Source organism: Cygnus atratus, chromosome 2 (genome assembly GCF_013377495.2).
Source record: "Cygnus atratus isolate AKBS03 ecotype Queensland, Australia chromosome 2, CAtr_DNAZoo_HiC_assembly, whole genome shotgun sequence".
Classification (NCBI taxonomy): domain Eukaryota; kingdom Metazoa; phylum Chordata; class Aves; order Anseriformes; family Anatidae; genus Cygnus; species Cygnus atratus.
This window is the reverse complement of record NC_066363.1, coordinates 150,367,393-150,374,260: the sequence shown is the minus strand read 5'-3', so window position 1 is coordinate 150,374,260 and position 6,868 is coordinate 150,367,393. Positions and strand designations below refer to the sequence as shown.

The 6,868-nt window shown below is 48.1% G+C and overlaps 1 long non-coding RNA gene across 13 annotated transcripts in view; it reads right to left on the bottom strand.

The window, feature by feature from the left end:
- Positions 1-1,860: 1,860 nt before the first annotated feature.
- Positions 1,861-6,868, bottom strand: part of LOC126913161 (uncharacterized) — a 75,511-nt gene continuing 70,503 nt past the window's right edge. For 8 of the 13 annotated variants that reach the window (XR_007707774.1, XR_007707775.1, XR_007707763.1 and 5 more), the window contains 3 exons: positions 4,357-4,529; positions 3,615-3,775; positions 1,861-2,623 (listed from right to left, as the gene is read on the bottom strand). This is a non-coding gene — a long non-coding RNA (uncharacterized LOC126913161). Of the gene's footprint in view, positions 2,624-3,614; positions 3,776-4,356; positions 6,572-6,868 lie in introns of all 13 variants that reach the window. The other 5 variants (XR_007707766.1, XR_007707765.1, XR_007707771.1 and 2 more) reach the window with 4 other exon arrangements.

Here is a 6,868-nt window from a genome sequence, read left to right as displayed (position 1 = left end):
AAAGAAATATGAAAATTCGATTCAACAAGATAACCCATTCCTCCCCATCACCAAGACATCTCCTTCCAGGATAACCTGCAAGGTAAGTGATTTTCCAGCTACTGGATGTGATGAAAGCCCATTCCATCTGGTTCTGCTGAACCACATGGCAGCCCTGCCCTCACCAGGGGCATCCCCACTGGCAAGCTCACAAGGAAGGGGTTGCAACTATACCTGTTTATCCAAAATACCAAACACACATTCAGGCTTTTGGGAGTAATATATAATAGCCCAAATCATCAGCTTTATGTTCTTTGGGCCTATATTTGGATAGGAAATCTTTCCAGGAAAAGATCATCTGGAAAGCATTATCTTTATGGTATGGCCTAAGGAATTAATCCCCGTCACAATGTGTATCTGACGTCTTCCCACAGAAGGACACAACCCAATAAACAGGTATTTTTGGTATGTCATTATGCATGGCCAATCTGCAGGAACATCAGCTCTCCCTGTCGTGACCCCAGGGAATGACAAGTTACAAAATCCCCATTCATCTCATTCCAAGCCAACAGATCCCATCAGGCCCACTCAGAGCAGAAAAACCCTGGTCACAAGGGTGGCCCTCTCCTCCACAGTTGAGCTCCACCTATTGTTGTTGAAGGCCTCTCAGATCCTCTTGTTTTAGGAATCCAGTTGATAAAATTCAGGCAAAAGAAACAAAATCTGAAGCCAAAACCAACACACGCAGCCATTTGGCAGTGCTGCTGGTTCATATGTTTTGCCACCTGTTTGTTATTCCCCTCTTCAATGAAAGTGCACTGTGTCCGAGCGATTTTGGTATGACTTGCCTGTGAGCCACGTCACATGGAGCCCTGTTGGTTCAAGTGAGCTGATACTGATCTGGCCACAGGCTCCAATAGAGTTGCAGGTATGAATCAATGCAAAGGTTACAAAACATCACCCCCAGAACACTCGAATATTAGCCCAATCCACCACAGATTTAATAATGAATCCTTCTTGACCTCCACCTCCTTACTCTAGCTCTACACTGGTTTTCAATACACAGCTTCATAATTCGGAAAATGTATGTGGTTCTCTGGAAAAGGGTCAAATTTACTAGGGGACATTATCCCCACAAAGAGTTGCTATCAGAGCCTCGTACAAGGTTGTACAGTCTTGAGGAGACGTCTGCAGATGAATTCAGTGTCCACTGGTGCCATCACTTGATTCCCACAGGTGGCCCAGAGAAGACATCTCTCTGCCTCCACCCAAACTCTTGAACATCCCATCTCAGCCAAGACAAACAACAGACAATATAAAAAAGTGCAACATTCACAAACTGGCCTGGAAAGATTGTATAGGACACCAGGGAAAGCTTTCTTGTGAGCAGGACAGTGTAGTGCTGGAAGGGGTCACTTGGAGAGATGATAACATCTCCATCCCTGAAGGTTCTCAAGACTTGGCCCTGGTTGCTCCCCTCTAGTGCTGGCAGCACAAGAGACCTCCTGAGGTCCCTTCTGGGTGGTGTTTCAGGAGCCTCCTCTGGCTCCTGTTTGGCTGTAGCAGACCCTGACAGTTCAGCTGATCCCTTACAACTTCCCCACCTCATCCCCAGCTCCATTTCCCTCCATGGACAAGGTCTGGATGATCTCATTCACCTCCCCAACAAGTCCTTCCTGGTCCTGTCCCCAGGCTTTCCAGGAAAAGGCAGTGAAGACCATAGGGAGATGCAAAGGTCAGGGGGGCAGCTCTGTGAATGGTGAGGAAGGCAAAGGCATGGGGGGATGAGCTCATGCAGGAAAGACACACAGTCTGATACATACCACCTGTGAGAGCAGCTTTTTGTACACACATGATTTAAGGAGCCATAGACACTGTTAATTTTAATAAGACACTGTTAATTTTAATAAGGCACTGTTAACTTTAATAGGAAGCAGCAATATTGAACAAACCACTGATGAAAAAACTAAATAAAAGACCAGAAAACATCTGTCTCCTTCATAGTCAGCATCTTGACACTTCCATAAGCAGCTTCCACCTTACAATCAGACGCCTGCCCTCCACTATCCTTGTGCATATACATGATCCATGTATATGCATATCCAGCGCCTTCCCCTGGATGTTATCATCATAAATATACTAGGCTGTGGTCATGAGGTGGATCAGGTTTACGACTGCAGTATTGTAATGTTTGACTGCTATGTCTGGTTAGAAGACATGGTCAAAATGCTTGAATGGCCATGAAACACATAAACATGACATTCCTGTGATGCTACATAAGCAATATGCAGTTAGCCCTGACCATAAATGCACATAAAATACACATACATTTCAGTACTTCACATTCTACCTTTGAAAAATAACATATACATAGCATCAACTAAAAATACAAATCACCCACCTATCAGGAAAACAATACCTACACCAGGCATTCCCATAGCCCGCTGCCAGACCCCACACACGAGACCCACATGGGTCACACACGATCCTGTTCACAAAGAAGACTGGACCAGTTTGTTTTGAGTCCGTGCTTCCAAGCACCACCATGTGTAACCAGTGAGCATGGCGAGTCGCTGCCTGGCCCAGATGATGGTGGGAGCCACCGATGAGGAGCAGCTGAACGTGAGCAGGAAAACTCAATGAGCTGAGGGAAGACAAGACAGAACAACACCACCATTTATTTTTTCCAGATTTATAGCAACTGTTCTAAGAGGCCTTGAATCTTTGATCAAAAGGCTTGATGGTTCCCACATGCACGGGGATGAAGTGGTGTGGTCGTAGTGCTGTGTAACCTGCTGCTCCCTTCTCAGGGTCCGATCTGCACATCCACGCACACGTTTATAACCCCACATGGCTATTCTAGAGAAGTAAAAATGTCTGAAATAGGAGACAGCCCAAATGCTTTTTTGTTTGTTTGTTTGTTGTTGTTGGTTTTTTTTCATTACATCCTGCACATATGCAACGAAATCAGAAAGGGGGAGGACTAACCTACAGAGTAAATAAACATTTAAATGTTGCTGTGAAAAGGCAGTGTCTTGGCTTACGAGGGGGCTGGGGAAGTACCTGTTAACAGGGGAAAAACAAGACTGCAGCACAATAAAACCATAACCAAGCTGAGGTGGGACACATCACACCACTGGACAGCATGCACAACTGCAGAGTGCAGTGCAATAAAAATACAGCAGGGAGAGAGAGCGAGAGGGAGAATCCATGGGTGAGGGATTAAACAAAAATGTTTTCCAGAAGAGACACAAGCCCAAATCACAGCAAAAACATCAACTTCATTAAATGAACAGGGACCGGGCTTGGGTGTAAAATCTGGCAAGTGCAGAATAAGGGCAGCATGGGAAGAGCTCAGCTCCACTCCCTACTGTGCTCAGCATCACTGTGCTGTCCAAGAGGGCTCCCAGCCATGTTATAGTTTAGACCCTGGGGACACCGGTGGGATGCCACCCCTTAATGAGTTACCACTTTGCTGGGCCACAGTAACATATTAGATTTGTGTCGTGCCACTGCATCAAACAGAGAATCACAAAGTCATCTAGGTTGGTAAAGACCTTCAAGATCACCAAGTCCAACCATCAACCTGGCCTACCAAGTCCCCTTAGTGTCATATCCACGTGGTTCTTAAATACCTCCAAGGATGGGGAACTCCATCATTTTCCCAGGCAGCCTGTTCCAATGAAGAAAATGGAACTGGGTACACCCTCTCCATGAAGAAATTCTTCCTAATGTCCAATTTAAACCTTCCCCGGTGCATCTTGAGACCGTTTCCCGACATCCTACCACTTGTCACCTGAAAAAAGAGACCAACACCTTCTTTGGTACAACCTCCTTTCAGGTAGTTGTAGAGAGTGATGAGGTCTCCCCTTAGCCTCCTCTTCTCCAGACTAAAACCCCAATTCCCTCAGGACTGAGGAAAGCACAGCCTAAAATCTCATGCAGGTAGGTTTAAACTATCTGGTGTTTTTGTGTTCACAGCAGTGTGCTGCAAGGAGCTCCGGGAACCCAGCACCAGACCTTCAGTCCTCAGACTGCACTGACAAAAGAAGGTTTTAAGCTGGTATGCGCATCAGGGATTGGCACTGATTTATCTGAACTATTGCAAAACCTGAGGGAGGCTTCATCCAGGGACCTCCAAGGGCCAGACAGTTATCATTAGCAGTTACTCAGCGCCGAAAACGCCCAAAGCTGAGCACCCAGCCTCTTCAGGGACCCAGCTCCCAGCCTGGAACGCACAGACGCAGCCCACCCTGTTGTGCAAGACCTATCTCTGGTCTATCTCTGCAAATGCCCTGGCCTCTGGGCTTAGCCCGTTTTTGTCTCCTGGAAAGATCTTCAGGTTTGAAAGAGTCTCCTCAGGCTCGACTCACTCACCTTTTCTCGGGGCTGCCAATGAACAACTTACAACATGCAAATCACTCAGGGTGGAGGCAAACTTTGTGGCAGAACAGGGCATTCGGATGGTTCCTTTTATGCTTCACAGGTCATTTGCATCCTTCTTCTCTGCCTTCAGGGCAACTCCCAGTCAATTGAACACCTGTTTTTAGCTGCCGGAAAGCAGATAAAAAACCTCCTTCTCCACCCAGCCCAATTCACAGCCCTTCCTAATGTTTAGCCGGTGTCACTTGCAAAATCCTCCCCACCCCACCACTGCAGGCGGGCCGCTCATTTTATCAAGGAGGAGACACATTTTATCAAGGAGTACATTCTCCCATTTAAGTGCCTAAAGAATCCTAAAGGCTCATCAAACCCTGGCTCCCACCCACCTCAGCACACAAGACCCAAGGAGAGCACGAAGCCTTGCACAAGGCCAAGGGCTTGGTGGCCCCGCAGCAAGGAGAGGGCAAGAGACCAAAGAGGCCTCAGCCTTAAACTTCGAGCCCCAAGATGCTGATGTTGGAGGTGTCAGCCCAGCACAAGCATGCTTCCAAAAAAGGAGGGAAAAAGGAGGGAAAGCAGCTGTTGTGCTGGATGAATTTTATCTGGGAAAAGCCACCCAGACTCAGAGAAGCCAAGTGAAAACGAGTTTTTTTGACCGGGAACCACTGATACTGCAGAACTCATCCAGCTCTGCCTAGACACGCAACCAGGACCTGCTGTTGCATCCCTCTTCCTTAACGTAATTATCACAGCTCCAAAGATTCAATTTATCCCTATCTCTGGATGGAGAATCAAGGTGCAGCTTGAGAGCAAAGAGACCAGTGGCAGAAGCAAGCACCCAACCCAAGGACACCATGAGCCCCTGCAATGTCATCTGGTCCCCAGGGCAGATGGATGGAAGATGTACATATCCCCCGTTTGGACATGGCCAGAGCTCAGCCGACGGGCAGCGACCACACAGCGTCACTGTGCCTGTGTTTCCCTCACTATATAAGGAAGCATTTTGCCTCTCCGGTGCTGCAGTGAAAATACTGGAATGACCAGTAACGCAGAAGAGCTAACAGCAAATTGCAAAATAAACTATATATGCACACACGCACATACACACACACTCTATCTCTCTTTGCCCACTTAATACTCAACAACAGTGATGTACTGCAGCAACCTGTATTTCTTCCTTCACCTAAGGTAACAATCTCAAGAATACATCAACATCGACTCCACTTTCTCAACACAGGGCAATGGGCTGCACCGCTGAGAGCACACCTAGGGCATCAGTGGAGACAGAAGCATTCAAAAGATCCTCCAGAGCTGCAGCTGTTCAGATAAAACAGCTTGTGCAGCTAAATTTTAACCTTTACTACAAAAAATGTAGTCACACTGCAACACAGACTGGCCAGCACATGCTGAGCATTCTGCAAACACATGCAGAAAACAAAGTTTCTGTCCCAAAAAAAGCTTATGGTGAGGAGGTGCAGGGGAGGAGGCAGCTCAGCAAAGGCAGATGGATATCTGGAGGGAATTCCCTGTGCATGGGAGATGCAGCAAAGTGCACAAAAGCTCTCAAGGGAGATACCAACCAAGAGAGCCCTGACATGTAGGACTCATTTCTTCGCATTTTCACACCTGCAGACTGTTTCTGAGTTACTGGGATGCCGCTTAATTCAGCGCTACCCTCCCACTACTGGTGTCAGTCTTCCATAGGCTTCAATCCAACCCTTGCTGCCGCTGCAAAGCCACAAGACACACTACTCAAGAAGCACAAGGACTGCAGGGAGCTGCTGCAGGGCTGGTTCCCATGAGGGAAGTGCCACAGGGCCATGCTCTCCGTGCCACCGCAGGAGGTGCCTTGCTGGTCCCTAGTGGGACCGCTGCAGCCGGCGTGAGGTGACCCAGTTGGACTGCAGCTGCCTGGGTGATGCTTCAGGAAGGTGCTTACGCTGTCAGTCGGGGTGTATAAACACGGAGAGCAGGCTCAGACAAGCTCACAGATTTAGGCTGTGTCCAAACTGCTGTCAAAAGAAGAAAAACCAAAGGCGCTTGGTAGTTTAGCAGAGGCCCCAGCTCTCATCAGCCAGTGGGTTCGGATATCCAAAGCTACTGCAAACAGCCTCATCTCAGGTCATCCTGTGCATGGTGCAGACACTGCACTTGCAATTCCTCCAGCCAAACGCAGACCTTTCATCCAGACAAGGCGTCCCCGCTGTGCCTGCAGTACAGAGCAGCAGGCATTGTAGGGAATGATTCATTCCACAGACATCTACAACAGGTCAGGGGCAGGCGCTTCCTAAAGTCATCCATTTCCCTCCACTGACTGTTAAAGAAGGCTGGGGGAGACTTGTTCAGCTGCAGGTAATTGCAGCATCGATCCAGAGGAACGCAGCCCATGCTCTGAATGCCAAATGCAGTCAGGCTACAGCCAGAAACAAGGTTTGTGTGAGCCACAGACCTCGGCATGCTCGCGTTAGTCCCCAGTCCTCTGCGACCCCAAGCACTTCAGCAGTCT